General features: G+C 39.2%; 1 protein-coding gene across 12 annotated transcripts in view; it reads right to left on the reverse strand.

The window, feature by feature from the left end:
* The window catches only part of HIVEP2 (HIVEP zinc finger 2), a 192,209-nt gene that overhangs the window by 146,614 nt on the left and 27,966 nt on the right, over nt 1-17,629 (reverse strand). For 2 of the 12 annotated variants that reach the window (XM_067010913.1, XM_067010914.1), the window contains exon 2: nt 272-346. The exons of the other annotated variants lie outside the window; for them this stretch is intronic. The gene's annotated coding sequence lies outside the window, so the exon portion shown is untranslated. The remainder of the gene's footprint in view (nt 1-271; nt 347-17,629) is intronic. 12 annotated transcript variants of the gene reach the window in all.

Below are 17,629 nucleotides of genomic sequence, written 5' to 3' on the forward strand. Positions count from 1 at the left end.
GCAACGGGAGAGGCCACAACAGGGAGAGGCCCGCATACCGCAAAAAAAAAAATAAAATAAAATAAAAGCTCAGCTATTACCTTACTGTTTAAAAATCAAATTAAAGAATCTTAAAAAGAATCTAAAAGAGGAACACAATGTGATTTGCTAATGCAACCCCAATACTTACGCCACCCCTCCTTTTGGAATTTTGCATCTCACAAGAAATGGTGATTTGACTTCTACAAAGTCAAGTGCAAAGAAGTTAAACAAAGTCATTTTGATTTCCTACCTGGAAATCTGCTTTCAGTCCTAGTCACACATTCTCACAATCTTGAGTCTCAATTTCTCAGGTAAGTTCGCCAATCTGCTGACAAGAAGTTTTGTGTTATGACTTCTCCTCCCACAGCGCATACATTAAGACTTGACTATGAAAATGACCTTAAGTGCTAACCAAAGCTGCAAAACCAAATCTCTTGGTTTGAAGAAAGAACATAAACACGTGGAGGTGGGACAGGCCAAAAAGGCGGGTGATGCGTGAGGCACCAAGCTACACAGAATACCAGATGGATAAGCAAAATACAATTTTAAAAGTTTAAAATAAACTTATGAGCAACAAAATAAAGAGCGATTAGCACTGGATGATAACTGAAAGAATAAAATAATAAATATTTATGAGTCTATACCAAAATAAATAAATCATGTAGATACTCCCTCCCTCCAAGGGGTAAAGCTTAATTATTCTCCGTTTAAGTGTGGGCTGACTTCCAATGAACTGAACATGGAAAGAAAAAAGTAGTAACTTTACAGAGGAAACCCTAGCAGACTCTACCTTAACCAAGTGATCAAGGTTAATATCACAGCGATCAGTTATGCTGACAGGATACACCCCATAATAAAATGCAATGAGAAGGGCACCTTCTCTGGTCTTCTTCCCCAAAACCCATAACTCCAGTCTACAAAATTCCTGGCCAATACTCTTCCAAAATATCCATCCCTTCTGAAACAAGTGGGGAATGCCGTGGTATGCTATGTATGTTATTATCTATCATATTGTACTTCGTGTTCGTTTATACTTAATATTTTAAAAGTGAGTAGCCTATTAATACTAAATGAACTTTTCAGGAAAACCAGACAAGTCTCTTAAACTGTTAACCAAGCAGTCAGACAGCCTAGTGTTTTTAGGCAGTGATTTTGTTTAAATACTCATTTTTCTTTTTCTTTAATTGTAATGCTTCCATAACACATCAGAACGACATCTCCAAATGCTGTAGACTTCAGTTCTTTTCTCACCACAAATAGTATGTATATTTTCACTATGACTAGAAACAACATGCCTGCTATTGGTGATTCTGGTAACGATTTTAAAAGGCTGACTCTACGTGGATTTCAATGGCACAACAGCGGCAATTCAGTGTTAGCCAGTTACAGGGCCTGGTGAGCACCCTAGCCAGGCACCCCCGGCTGCTTGTGGACAGGCATTCCCCAGCCTCTTGGCCGGGTGACAGCAAGCGCAACAGCCCACAAGGCGGGGGGAGAACCGATGAATAAAATGATAAATATTTGTGATGAAACAGGATGTTGGAGAGGGGGGAGGGGAAAGGAATAGCTCAACTACTGAACTACTGAAGCTAGTTTGGAACTTTAACAGCATTCCCTTGTTGTAAAACTGGGAGCAGTACACAGATAGATCTTTTCTCCAGTGTTTTCCCCTTTATTGTAAATAATTTACAGAATTACTACTGTACAACACAGCATCTACCCGGGCACAAGAGTTAAGACTTTGGGCTGTTGAACCATAAGCACTATACCCTGAACAAATGCTGTAATCATCCTTTGAAGGCAATGCAAACAATGATGTGAGAATATAATATTTTTTCAGGCCAGAAAACACTTTTAATAGATCTGCCCTTGCTGTTGATTGAATATATAATTTAAATGATTATTTACTAAGTTCAGTCTCTCATCTATGCCACTTAGTAACAACAAGGATAATAATTTACAGGCTCAGGGGCGTTCTTGTCAAGAGTAAATTCAAGAAATTACGAAATAAAACATAGTGCTTCCTTTGTATAGAGTATCTAGACTCAGAGACTTCACTTATATGGACTCTCCATACCCGGGCCGATGACTCAAGTGATTCCCTTTTATTCCCACACTGATTCTGATATCTGATATCAATTAAGAGAACAAAACAAAAGAAATTGCCACTATGGGGGTACACTTTGGGGCTCGTTTTTCAAGAAAGTGTTATCAACCAACAATGCCTTCTTAAAGTCCACAATATTCCTCTCTTTCATCTATTTCACTCCTCTCTTGTTTTCTTGCTGATTATTCCACCAAAATAAAGTAAAAAAGAGCCAAAACTAAACCACACCTCTGTGACAATTTGCTGCTTAAATGAGTCTCTGAGCATCTCGTTCACTCAGTGTCCTAACACTGATTGGTCATTTTGTTATATTATAAGGAGACAGAATGGCAGCCTGGTATTGGGGAATGAGGACAGAGACAAGAACTGAGCAAGATGTACAAGCTCACTCACTGAAGACTAAATATAAATATAAGAGCTTGTATCAATACAAAACACGAGCTTCTCATACGTTTAAGACTTACAATATCAATGAGCCCTGCCTGGATTTCAACTAGTATGTTTGACAAGAGCCTCCAAATGAGGAAGTAGGAAATAGATGAGTTGGAAGTAGATGAGTTTGAAGACACATGTTCTTTTGTTTTCCATTTGTTATAATGGAAATCATTATAACATCATTCCCAAATATGATTTATCAATCCTTTTTATGCCAGAGAATCCCTGTGATTCTGCTTAAAAATCATTTCATGGAAAACTTAGTAAATAACATTTGAAAACAATACTAGAGTCAAAAGGTCACAGTGTCACATATACTTTCCTTCAATAATATATTAGATATGATTCTGTAAATCTGTTGTTCAGCGTGAGCAACGGGACAGCAAACTTGAAATGAAAAAATAAAACCTATGAGAAAATACAGTAGGTGCAGAATCAGAGATGAATGTCATATTCCATTCCAAACACTATCAGAACTGACAAATTGCCCTTTGGTGTACTTAGGTCTAAACAGTAACTCACTATGGATATTAGTTCCTATCTTCTTTCTGAGTGAAAATAAAGCAGCTCAATGAAATTGATCATGTGATCAAAGAAGATAAACTGCCCTTTCTTATCCCTCAAAAGAAAAGGACCCACATGCAAGAACATCTTTACCAATACTGACGGTATTAAAAATGTAAAACTGGGCTTCCCTGGTGGCGCAGTGGTTGAGAATCCACCTGCCGATGCAGGGGACACGGGTTCGTGCCCCGGTCCGGGAAGATCCCACGTGCCGCGGAGCGGCTGGGCCCGTGAGCCATGGCCGCTGAGCCTGCGCGTCCGGAGCCTGCGCTCCGCAACGGGAGAGGCCACAACAGTGAGAGGCCCGCGTACCACCAAAAAAAAAAAAAAAAAAAATGTAAAACTGAACCTATAATAGTCTGTAAGAATAGTTTATTATTCATTTGTTCTCATCTGTCAATCCTAACTTGCCTCAAACTTCATTCTGAACCTTCCGAATTGAATTGGTTCAATTTCACATCCCACACCATAGTTTATCAGTTCAGTAACCATGAGCAAACTGTGGTTTTCTTATCTATTGACCCAGGGTAAGAGTATGCTGATATGTCATAAGCACACAATTGGAATGACTCCTCCTCCTCTGTGATGTATTAAAACCAACCCAACTACTGTTTTGATGATTTTGTTTACCCATTTATATTTTTGATATAGCAATTTATCTTCTAAAATTACTTAAAGGAAACAACCTTTCATTAGCTTTTTAAATTCTTCCTCCCTGTAATGAAATACTGGAAGATATATTGAACTCCTATTTCTAAATCAGTGGAGAAATAAAACTGCTCAACTATTACCAATAAACTAAATATTTATCAGGTAACTGAGGTTATTTTTAAATGATTATAAGATCAATTAAACCAATAAAAAGAAAATGTTGAAGTTCTTTATAAATTCCAAAAGTATACCCCAGTTACATAATGGAATCTGAGCCTCAGAGGAAGAAAACCAACAACAAGACACAGTTTAGATAATCAATAAGAGGCCACTAAAGTGATTTTTGCAAATGACCAATGATGTGAAGCCACATTTCTGAAATTATATTTAAATTTTAAAATTAGGACACTGGAAAGCAGTGTCATAAATGCTCAAAAACACATGGAAAGGGGCTTCCCTGGTGGCACAATGGTTGAGAGTCTGCCTGCCGATGCAGGGTACACGGGTTCGAGCCCCGGTCTGGGAAGATCCCACATGCTGCAGAGCAACTGGGCCCGCGAGCCACAATTACTGAGCCTGCGCGTCTGGAGCCTGTGCTCTGCAACAAGAGAGGCCACGATAGTGAGAGGCCTGCGCACCGCGATGAAGAGTGGCCCCCACTTGCCACAACTGGAGAAAGCCCTCGCACAGAAACGAAGACCCAACACAGCCAAAAATAAATTTATTAATAATAATTAAAAATGAATATCTGCTTTAAAAAATACACATATGGAAAAATTGACTTTCAAACAGTGTTTTTAAAGTGTTTTATAAACATGATACAATTTTTTGTTATTAAACCCTGAAGTTAAATATATTTCTTAATTTACCAACCAGCTTCACTGTATTCAGGTCTTAAATGTAATTTTCATCTACTTTCTGAACTCTCATCTGGAAATCTACATTTATCTGTAGATATGGGAAATATTATTTGTTAGATCCTCTAAATATTAAAAATATAAGCTGATAATTTCCCTCTGGCTTGATCATTCCATGATTCTAGAATATACATGTCTTTAAGAATCCAATACACTTGACAGTAGACCAAGAAGCAACATGAATAATAAGCAGAGAACTGCACTACCTTTATGACTATAATTTTTAAAAAACTTTGAAAGCATTCATCAAATACTAATCAGAAATAGATACACCAGATAAAACTAAGCTAAAACTGTTAAAGTTACAAAATAAAACAAAATTAAATCCCATTGAGAAATATTAGAACCAAGTATAAGTAATAAGAATTAGTATTTATAATATGTAAAGAGCTCATAGAAATTTATTTTTCAAAAATAGCTAGGAAATAAAGTAGAAAATATGACAAGCCAATTCAGAAAAGAAATATAATTAAAAAGGAAGCTCACTAATTATTAAAGAAATACAAACCAAAACAACAATGCAGGGAAGATTTTCACTTTGGTACTGTTATGATGAAAATGGGAAGTGACCTAAAAATAAGGACCATGTATAATAAAAATATTCAAACCCTTTAACAAACTATCCCACAGGAGAAAATCTGAATATTCACAAATAAGAGAATTTTAAGAAAACTGTGACCATGAAAATAAATCAAAATTATATAACTATTAAAATTAGAGTACGGAAACTAGCAAAATGGAAAGTGTTTATGAAAATATGGTTTTGAAAATAAGGGCTATATCAATATCATGATTATAACTATTTCAAATGTGTGACTATGAGCAAAGATCAGGAGTATACAAGTAAAAATTAAAAATCAGATCGATAGATTGTAAAAGGTGGTTGGATAGTTGTATCTTTTATTTATTTGTTTCATAATAGTGCATGAGGGATAAAATTTAAAACTTGACTAGAACAAATGAATGCAGTAATCTAATGAGTTCCTAAATAAAATCTCCCAAATGCATCAACCAGTACCTACCATGAGACAATGACTATTCCCCAGGCAAGTTCACCAACGGCCGGATCTCTGTACCCAAAGCAAGACTCAAATTTTACACAAAATGAGACTGTGAAGGATCCACAGCATATCCGTGTCCTCAGAGCCATTAATCCACACCCAGATCTTTAAACATTTACTGTATAGCTTGTGATGTTAGGAATGCCTCATCGTTATCCTTTTAACTGTACCACATCCATTATTTCTACGGCAGTTCATGACATGCTACCAAATCACGTTGTTTGAATACAGGCAGTTCTCAACTTACAAACACCTGACTGAGGAAAACCAAAAATAAAACCAGCTGCTGCTGTCCCCGGGTTGTTGCCTTCTAACAGTACCAGAGGTCTTGCTGATACTCCCAGAGAGACTCAGCTGTTGTGAAAAAAATCTTAAACTTCTTAGAGCATTGGAAGGCAGGGAGGGTCAAAGAAATGAAAGCAGGACCAGCCAGGGAAGCCACACAAGGCCGGTGCTTACCCTCAAGAGGGCTCAATAAACATTTGATGAATTAATGAATTACTTTCCACGTTCACTCCTGTAGTTTGTGCCTGATGACTCTGTCCCTATCCTATTCCAACAGCCTAATAACAGGCCTCCTTCTTGGGCTCCTGATTCATGGAGCTGGAGCTAAAGAAGGGAATCGAAATCCAGAAACAAACAGCTGTGATCAAGAGGCTGCCCACTAAGGCAGTTCACAAGACAGAGTCCAAGCCTAGGACCAACTCAGAAAGGTCTATTCCCAAAAGGGAAGGCAGAGGGTACATGATATACAGAAAGACAAGACAAGACATAAATGCTAAAAAAATACAGAAGTTGGAAGTCTAGCAAAGCTTATTAACGAGGATGACAAATGAGAGATCAAAAAAATGAAGTCTTAGTGTGATATGGACGAAGTAAAGATGTATCAAAGTAAGGGTGGGCTGGTTTGAGAATAATCTTGTGACCCCTCAGAGCCTCAGTTTGATGCATTACTCCAGCATCACTTAGATGGCAGAATCACTTTATATACATCTGAAGTCTAGTAACTTCTCAATTCATTTCACCATATATATACATATATATATATATATATATATATATATACTCATCTTCTGAACATTTGAGCTACTCCATTGCTCAAAAATCTTCCTCAGCCCCTCTTACCAACTGAATTAGAGAAATCATAGAATCTTAGAGTTTGAGAAGGTTTTAAGACCTTTTAGCTCACAGTGAAAGGGGTAAAACAACTTCACTCTTTCATTAAAGATCCATCACAATATGGTCCAGGCTATACTCCTTATGATTCTCTGATACTATCCTTGCACATTTCTTGCCTCCTGGCTTTCACTCACGGCCTCCATGCTGAACAACTATAGGGGGCACCACTTATATCACAGGCTATGTGAATGGTGTCTTCAAAAGTTTAGCAATATTCAACTCTTAGGCAGCCATATGGGGTGCTCCTACTTTCATCTGTAACACTCTCTCCACCTGGAATGCCATCTCTCAACCGCATCTCTGCTTTTAAGATGCTAAACATTCTTCAAAGTCCATAAAACCTTTCCCAGTTCCCACAATTGGTTGTAATCTTTTTCTTCGAACTTTCATTTCATTTGGTTTATGCCTCTTTTATGCATATTCTGTCTTCTGGTATAATGAGTTAGTTATGCATGTCTTATAAGCAATCCTAGATTGTATGTATACTCCCTGAAAATGTAAATAGCATAGGATTCACCTTTCTTTCTACGCAGTTCCAAGCCCATTGCCCAAATCAGGACAGGTAGTTAAATAATTGTTGGCTGGGACTTTTGGTTGGGATGGAAACAGGTGATTCAGGAACTAGAAATGTTGGAGTAGTTTAGACTGGAAAGGAATATAGCGATAGAGAACACAGGACTAAATTTTGATAACCTGATGCCCTCAGGCCCACTAGGTTGGAGGGGGTGCTAAGTGGCAGGATGTCACTCTTAGAGTCACACTTCTCCTTATTTCAAAATTTTGCCTAAGACCAAACATGTACTTATGGAAAAAGAGAATTTCCTTTTCACCTCTTCCTCCTGCCTGTAAGACACAACCTTCTGAGAAAATGAATTCCCAATTCTACACGACCAATTAAAAACACAGTTTTGAAACAAAATACAAAGTAAGCCAGCACAATTTAACCTGCTTTATATAATATCAAGAAATAATTTTCCTTTTTCAGTTAACAAAAACCTACCCAAGAGCAAGTTTAAACACAAATGAGAAACACCTGGAGAGCAGATAAACCATCCCAGAGGGATCTAAATATGGTTTTCTCTACTATATGGAGCCCATGTTTTTGCCTAGCACAAAATATACATTTTCTTAATTAGTCTGCATGCTAAAATATCTATTTTAATAGACGTGTCAGGCTCCAAGGAAACCATTATGATATATCAAAGGATGATTAGCCATATAAAATATGATTTGGCATTAACGATATAAAAAGAGACATCTTCAAATTGATTTCAATTGATACAGATTTCAACTGATACAGATTTCAACTGATACAGATTTCTATCTATATACATAAATCTATCTGAATATTTTTGAGGACTTTAAAATACGCTGTGTTCACGTGGCATTGGTATAGTGTACACTGGTTGATGATTCAAAATATTTTAGTATATATCTATATATATGAGCATTTATAATCTGAAAAACAAACCCCATGCATTTTAAGAGAATTTAAATATGAACAGGGCAGATGAAACGGCAACAATATTAAAAGAGTACAGAGCTGGGGAATGAATTACATACTAAGGATGTAGAATAAGCCTTCACATAACAAAAATTTTTGAGATTTTTTTTAAAAATTTATATCATAAAGGTTAAAAGTACTTGGCTTTCAGCCAAAAAATTCTCAGGGTCATTATCATGAACACAGATCACCCAGAAAACCTACATAATTTATTTATATTGATTTATTAGAAAAATACTAGAGTCATTATCATGAGCATAGATTACTATAGCAAATCTTATACACGCACACAAACACTTATGGAGACTCTCCCATAAGACAAGGAATACATTAAGCCCTGGAAATGCAGTACCAGATGGGATAAGCATGGTCTCAGCCCTGACAGAACTTAGATTCTAAGAAGAAAGATCAACAAATAGTTACTGTAAACTGGGGTAACTCAGTAATGCCTCCTCAAGCTACTGAGATGCATGCATTTGCCTACTCCTTCACTCTTCAGCTTCCCCATTGGTCTACGCTTTGTTTGCCTTTTTAAGATCTTATGTCTGATCTCTATAGTTTGTCTATTTCCTTCTTCACTTTCAGGCTGTCCGCTATCACTCTTGCAATCGGTGTGCCATCCTTTACCAGCGACACTCTTCTCCTTCCCTGTAATGTACAGCTCCTCCTCATCTCTAGAAGACTGGCTCATTGAGCCAGTGAAAACTGAGACTAAAATGAGGACAAATAAGCTCCAAGTGATGGCTTATTAAGTATTTTATATCACTGTGGTTTGATGAAATTGTGGCGTTCTTTCTGATGCGATATTTCTATTATCTCATTGACCCAGACAGGCATTTGAGAAGGCAGTTTAAGCAAATGTTCTACCCACAACATTTCCCACCTCTTCTCCCATCCCCTTCTAAAAACATTACAAAACCATTAAAAACCCCACACTTTTGCTTAAAGGAAATATATTTGCTGTCAGAAAAGGTTTCTTTAAGCAGAGTACTTGGAAATGGTATCATAACACATAGACTATGTTTCTCAAAGAGTAGTCCTCAAATCATCTGCATCAGAGTTACCTGATTTGCTTCTTAAAATTCAGGTTTCCTATGCTCCTCCTCAGACCTAGTGAATCATATTTATAGAGCCTAAGAACCTGAACTTTTTTAAAGCACCTCGGGAGCCTGTTGAGCATGATAAAGCTTGAAAGCACTGATCTGAATAGTCAAAGTGCTCACTGAAGATGTCAGGCTGAGCTTAAAGACCCAAGTCCTTATTTCACTATCAGCCTGTCACATTTACCGAGTGCCACCCTCTGCAACGCACTGGATAAAATTAAGTTTAAAAAGTTTTTAAAAAATAATGTTGAAAAGCTGTCGCTGCGCAGGAAGCTTCTATTCTGACCAGGAAGACAAAACATAGACAAATGAAAAAGCTTTAAAAGAGACACATGCAGCATTCAGGGGGAGCTGATGGGGGCCCAGCAGCATTCCGCTGTACGGTGGGCAAACGAACATCGAGAGGGGCCGAGTCCAGGACTGAGCAGAGTGCCACTGGAACCCCGAAAGTAAGACTTCCCAGACAAGCGTGGGGCAGAACTGAAAAGGAGAGATTTTCAAGCGCGAGCCTCTGAAGAGGTGCAGGGGTTGCCAGAGGGCACTTAAGATTAAGAAGAAAATATGTATCCTCATATCTCTTGCTGCCACAGAGAAATGCCCAGATGTAGGGCTAGCAAAACCTTAGACATTGTTTGGGCGAACCTTGAAAACGAGCTTTTACATATACATATTATCTTTTGAGGCAGACAGAGGAGGTATTGTTATGCCCAGTCTATAGATGAGGAAACTAAGAATCATCTGAGGCCCTTTCCAGAACTGGTCCTTTCCTTCCATCAGAGATTCTCTGCCGGGCCTGACACTGCCCCAGGTAGAAGGGTAATTCGTTCATCACCTGTCCTTCAAAACAGCAAGCCATTCAAAAACATTATGTTTCTCCCTCCCTCCATTTCAAGAAGCCAGGGGGAAGATGTGTGTATGTGTATTTGTGCGCGTGTGCGTGTGCACGTGCACGCGCCTGTGTGCGCATGGCCACATGTGAGCATACACGTATGCACAAGAGTGTGTGACTAATTTAACTAACCAGTCATTATTTCTTAATAAAGAGTCACTGTATTTTAGCATTCTCATGACTGCTCCAGCAGCACTAGCATTTCTGACAAATTATGTTGAAAAATAATCAAAGTCTCTTTGATTTGTGATCAAAATGACCACCCCAAATCACCATACTGGGTTAGCTAGACACATCTTTCCTCTGGCCGTAGTGTCCAATATGATAACCACAGGTAGCTGTTCAAATTTAATTTAAAGTTAACATTAAATAAAATTAAACATTTAGTCCCTCAGGTGCACCAGCCACATTTCAAGTGCTCCAAAGCCACGTGGGGTTCGTAGCTACCCTGTGGCCAGTGCAGATATAGGGCAGTCCCATCGCTGCAGAGTTCCACTGGACACCACTGCTCTAGAGGACCATTCCTTCCGAAAATACAACTACAGATCCCAACACAAACAACAGTTGTTATTCATATCTAGTTCTAAACATATGCCAACAACACTGACCAAACTGTGTTGTTCCCTTCCACTAAGCCTGTCCAAGTGCCTTGAGTAGAAATTCATAGCTTGTTCCTCAGACATCTATTAATCCCTTCTGCTCATCATACTTCTCTTTTCATGGTGGTTTTCATCCTAGCTTGATAGTTACGTGCACATCATTCCCCCTACAGTGAGCTCCTCCAGACCAGCGGAGTCATAGTCACTTGAGCGCTCTCACAACCCAACTCAGTAAGAGTTCCATAAATACAAGGTATATTCTTAATTAAAAGACTACTAGGTAGAACATAATACTAATGGGAACATCCAGAGAATAAAAATATAAATATGAAAGGAAGACAGAAAAAGGTCTAAAGTATGGTAAGGTTTTGTAATCATTACCAGGTGGTAACTGCTTAGATGGAAATATTGCTTGTGCTGCATATTTAGAAGGAGAAAAATCAAATTCTTTTAGGAGTAGGTCCGAAAATGTACTGAGCTGATATCATAAATCAGAGGAGCACTGGGCTATCTGTCAGCTACCCTACGTCAGTGTCATCAGCCAGTGCACAGAGACTGGCCCCAACCCCTGTGCAGGGTGACAAAGCCAGTGCTCTCAGTGACCTATGGGAATTGGACAGCATAGCTTAGGAGAAGATTTTCAATAAAGTTTGCATCCATTTGATTCTTATTCATGCAACTACACTGTCCTCAAAAACTCAAGCCTTGGGATTCAAGTGAGAACCCCTTCTCTCACTCTGAGAACTTCCTCTGGACCACTTAAAAAAAAAAAAAAAAGGTAAATTTCCTTCATGTTATCATTTGGATAGTTTCAAATAATCTAACATATGAACAATATCTGATATTTTTTAAAAACCTGTTGGAGCGGGCTTCCCTGGTGGTGCAGTGCTTGAGAATCTGCCTGCCAATGCAGGGGACACGGGTTCAAGCCCTGGTCCGGGAAGATCCCACATGCCGTGGAGCAGCTAAGCCCGTGCGCCACAACTACTGAGCCTGCGCTCTAGAGCCCGCAAGCCACAACTACTGAGCCCACATGCCCAGAGCCCATGCTCCGCAACAAGAGAAGCCACCGCGATGAGAAGCCCGCATACCGCAATGAAGAGTAGCCCTTGCTCGCCGCAACTAGAGAGAGCCCGCACGCAGCAACGAAGACTCAACGCAGCCAATAAATAAATAAATAAATAAATAAAACGTCTCATTTTCAAAAAGAAAAAAACCTGTTGCTTGGGGCAACCCATGTATCAGGGCACACTGGATGTGTCTATGAAGATGGAAAAATTAAAAAGGAAGAGAAAAGTTATCACATTTGTACTTCACCACTCAGGGTTTTATTTAGTCAACTTTAATTCAGTTTCCAGTTCTTAATTAAGCTTCAGGACACTTTCCCACAAGCCGTGGAAGCTAAAGATACCTTCAGGGCCACCTTAGGCCAGGGGAAAGGTAACTTCACAGGAAATGAAACCAGGCAAAAGAGCGAAAGCACAAGTGATGACAGTCGGAGAGATCGAGATAAGGGCTAGAGGGGGTGCTAAGGTGGCCTACAGAGGAAGCGAAACTTCAAACCCGTATAGACGCATCATTTTCCACAAGAAAGTCACCCACTCCTGCGCCAACCTCACCTTCACCCCCATCTTCTTTGCTCATCATTATGGCCTTTCTTCATTTTTAACATTTTAGATTGATAAAAAGCAGCCAACCAAAAGACCCACCCTGCCAAATGCCTGATTAGCCAAACCGCCAACAGCAAGTTGCACCTCCGCTCACAGCTTTTCTGCCACAACGTCCCCCAAGTTTGGTCAGCCTGGGGCCCTGAGACACTACCAGGCTCCCAGTATATGAGCAAAGGCACTGGGGAGGTGCTTGAATTTTGCAGTCGCGGTACAGGCGATGGAGCAGGATGGCTAAGCCCCCTGTGTTAGAATCCAGGCATCGCTGCATATCCGTGTGTAACCCTGGGTAAGCTATTTACCTTCTCGGTGCCTCCATTTCCTCATCTGTCAACTAACGACAGTTACCATACGCCATCAAATTTAACCTGTCCACAAATTCTAAGACATATGCACATTTTTCATATTTCAACAGTTCTGAAACCAGATGGTGTCTATCATCAAGAGTGTCTTTCAATTAATTGTAGGGATTATTGTTCTTTCTCAGAAGTACATCAAATGCCATCTTACAAGTGATGGCACCTTAACGTCTATGAAATATTGTAGAACCTATTTCATAGGGGTTTTGGTAAAGATTAAATTTGTTAATATAATGTTAGTATTTAGAATAGTACTTGGCCCTGAGTAAGACGGGCAATTATTATTAGTTAAATTTATGACTGAAAATGGATGCAGTCATAAGATAAAATTCTCCTAGTATTAACCATAAACTGTGTGTTAGAATGATGGTTAATGCAGAGGCGTGGGGAGGGATGGTGAAATACCTAATTAAAATCTGATTTATCCCCAGCCCTTGGCACTGTGCCTGGCACATAGTAGGTTCTCTCAGTAAGCAACTGCTGACTAAAGCAACTGAATGTACAACCCAGCCTTATTCATGCCACAAGACTCCTTGCAACAAACAAAACATCTAACACCCCTTTATATAAAGGGAGACCAGTAGGTACATGGCTCTTTAATGTTAAATTACATATAACAGACTCCTACTTTTTAAAGGCTGGGAACATTTTTCTAGTTCAAGACTTTGGGCAGAGTTTCTCCCCCATAATGGCCCCTCTACTTCGACTGTCCGCAAATTTAAATCCTGAGCCCCATCTGTCAAGGCCCAATTCAAATTTCATTTCTTCTAAGATTTTTTTCCCATCTTATCCTCCCTCTTTCTATTCCTACCCTCACATTCATCTCAGCCACCATACCCACTTTATTTGGACCTCATTGGACAGAAGAACACTACCTGTGCTAAAATATTACATCAGAATGGGAACTCTGTCTTAATTGTCACTGCCTCCCCTGTAAGGTCTCACACAGAGTCCATCTGTTTGTATTTGAATTGGGGCCCCACCCCACAAAAAAAAAAAAAAAAAAGATACTGAAGTTCGAACCCCAGTACCTCAGAATGTAACCTTATTTGGAAACAGAGTTGTTGCAGATATAATTATTTAAGATGAGGTGATACTGGAGTCCAGTGGGACCCTAATCCAGTATGACTAGTGTTCTTATGAGAATATGCCATGTGAAGACACAGAGACACAGAGAGAACACCATGTGAAGATGGAGACCGATATTGCAGTGATGTATCTACCAGCCAAGGAACCACAAGGACCGCAGGCCTGCACCAGAAGCTAGGAGAGAGGCATGGAATATATTCTTCCTCATGGCCCTCAGAAGGAACCAATGCTGCTGACATTTTGACTTCAGACTTCTAATATCCAGAGCTGTGAGAAAATAAATTTCTGCTATTTTCAGGTACCTAGTTTATGGTACTTTGTCATAGCAGCCCTGGAAAACTAACATCTCTCCTCACTTTGAGACTGTGACACTGGACCCTCTTTATTGTTGCCCTTCTTCTCTGGCCAGCCTTTTCTAATCTTCTTGGTAGGCTCATTCCCTTGTTTCAAGCCTTTAAAAGTTGGGGATTCTCCAGGGTTGGCCCCAAGACTTCTTCTCTTCTTCTCACACTAAATATCCTCCTTTACATCCTCTCATCTACCCCAATTCAATTACCATCTATATGCTGATGGCTCCCAAATTTCTATCTCCAATCTATCCTCTTCTCTGGATCCACATGTGCAACTGGCTACTTGACATCTCCACACAGATAGTTCAAAGCCACTTTATACTCAACAAATCCAGAAACTAACGTCACCACTCCCTGAAACCGGGCTCCTCTCAGGCCAACGAACGGCAACTCTGCCCATTCGGGTGCACAGGCCACACACAGGATTCGTTCTTGGCTATTTCCTCTCCTTCACTCTCCACATCCAATCTACCATCAAATCCTCTATTTCTCCCCATGGAAATTTCTCAAATCTCCCCACTTTTCCCCATTCTCCACCTCCACCGCTCCACTGCAGCGGATTAATCCAGTGTTAACAATCCACTCCTTAGATTACTGCGATAGCCTCTTGACTAGCTCCAGATCCATTCTTGGCACCCTCCAATCTGTTCCCCAGCAGACTGAGTAATATTCACACAGCAAATCTGAGCCTTTCATCTCCATGCTCCAACAACTCCTTTGGCTTTCCATTCCATTCGTCTTAGGATAAAGACCAAACTCCTAACCCAAGGCTCTGCATGGAATGGCCCTACCGACTCTCCCCCTCCACCCCCCTTTGCTCTTGAAGATGCTCCAGCCACAGTAGTACAGCAGTGCTCCTTCGATTTTGATGGGACCCATGATCCCGCCTGTCACGGGCGGTGTGCAAGCTGCTCCCTCCACCTGCAGAACCCGCCAACTCCCTTCACTTAGTTACTGTCTCCTCATCAGTCACTCTGGGCTCAACACAACCCTCCTCAGAAGATCTTTCCTTGGCTTCGCCAAAAAGACGAAGCGGCCCCATTCTCCTCTCTCCTCACACCTTACTCTTCTCCTGCGTAGCACTTAAGCATACTTTGTAATTATACACGCATATGATTATTGGATTAACATGGATGAGTGTCCCCCACAAGGGCTGAAACCACAACTTTCTTGTTCCCACTGTACCTCCAGCGCTTAGAACAGTATTTGGCATACAAACAGACATTCGATAAATATTTGTTAAGTAACTTAGGGAATAGTAAGCAAACATGATATATGTGTTGAAAGAAGCTATGGTGTTTTAATTGTCTATCATACTGCAATGCAAATTCTTTCTTTATATACAGTACTTTTTAATTTTCCAAAAGCTTCTATTCTAACCCAGGGACATACAAAAATATTATAGGCAATAGTTTAGTTTAGCTGAACTAGATTTTAAACATATTTCTTCTAATATGGTATTGTGAATACGTATGCTGCCATAAACTATTATTAATTTATGGCACTAAAAATTTCAAATCTAATTAGCTAACTTCTCTCCTACTCTTGTTCTAATCGTCCACATATGAGTAAGTGAAAGTTAAGTAACAGTTTCATCTGTGATATGCTTTCAGTTTTGCCACCCATTCTTCCTTCTCTAAGATGATCAATCTACTTGATTTGAAAAATAAAATACGCTTAATAATAGAAAAATAAAGTACTGGTGTTCCATCACCAAAATGAGAGAGTCACTTACTCACCCCAGCCCTATTAAAACATTTTCCTCAAATTTTCCTGAGTGCATGTCTTGGTGTGGTGCTGAGAAGCCCACAGCAGCAGCCAGCAGAGCCACATGTATGACTTCCCTGTAAAGCTCACCCACAGAAGATGGCAACACGTATGAGTGCATGTGAACTTCGAATTGACAAATTTCATTCTCATTAACAGTGATGATAAAAGAGAATGTAACACATCTTTTCTAAATGATGGGGAAATGTTCGTATTTCAGATTTTATTTTATTTTATGAGAGTCTTATATACAACTTCCAATGATATGTGTACCCAAGAGCTGCCACAAACCTTGGACATGATTATACAAAGGGTAACAACGCTAAGCAACATCCCCAAAATAATCGTATCTGTACATCAGATAAACAAATTCTGTCTCTCAAATAGCTTCACACACATTCTCAAAACCATAATATTTTTCCATAATTTTAACAAGAACACTATTAGTACTGAAATGAAACTATCACAATAGTCTCTCTCCTCCCTTTTTCACTACTTTCTTCCTTCAACCCCCCCAACCCTTCTCTTCACCATCCTATTTATTTTTTCTATTACGCAAACTCAGAGTTAAAACTGCAACAGTACCCAGAGTTTGCATGGATGCAAATTCTGCTTCCTACTAGCTACAGCTTCCCGGGCCGTATACCCTACTTGGTCCTCTTATCTTTGAATTCAGTTTTGAATTTAGATTCTACTTTTAAACAAAAAAACAAAAAACCCTGTTAAAGAACTAATAGACTAGATGCCTCCTAACTACAGCATTTGGGCATCCTGAATTGGCTTTCAACTCTGCAGGCCTGTGGCTGTTTCAGAATTGTCTCCCCAAGATTCATGCCCATGAGGTCATGCCCAGCTGACCTCTTTGGAAGGTGATGCCATGAAGCACAGCTGTAAAAATAGAGCACTCTATAAGAACTTCTTATTCACCAATGAACACAATGTGCTTTCAATTTTAGAGAACTAATATGTTCATATCTTATAAGTACAGGGGAAATAAATGAATGAAAGAGATTTAACTTACACAAATGTTTTTCTCCCATGACCAAGCAATGTAAAAACAAACCGACACATACAGGTTTCAATAATTTCGAAAATGAGGATGGCATAAAAGCAATTTAACTGAGAGAGCCTGAATTCTCAGATTAAATCATTCCCACCAGGATTTTTTTAATATAAATATCTGTTATTAACACATTCATGTGTTTCTTCATAGTATATAATTCCCTACATATTATTTTACTTTTAAGTCATACTATTTAGATTGTTTTATTTTTTAAAACATATTTTCCATTTTGATTTAAATGTCTTTGTTAACTCCAAGTCACTGATCTATCCCATATTCTACCTAGTTTAATGACATTTTCATT

The sequence above is a fragment of the Kogia breviceps genome, chromosome 13 (assembly GCF_026419965.1).
Source record: "Kogia breviceps isolate mKogBre1 chromosome 13, mKogBre1 haplotype 1, whole genome shotgun sequence".
Taxonomy (NCBI): domain Eukaryota; kingdom Metazoa; phylum Chordata; class Mammalia; order Artiodactyla; family Physeteridae; genus Kogia; species Kogia breviceps.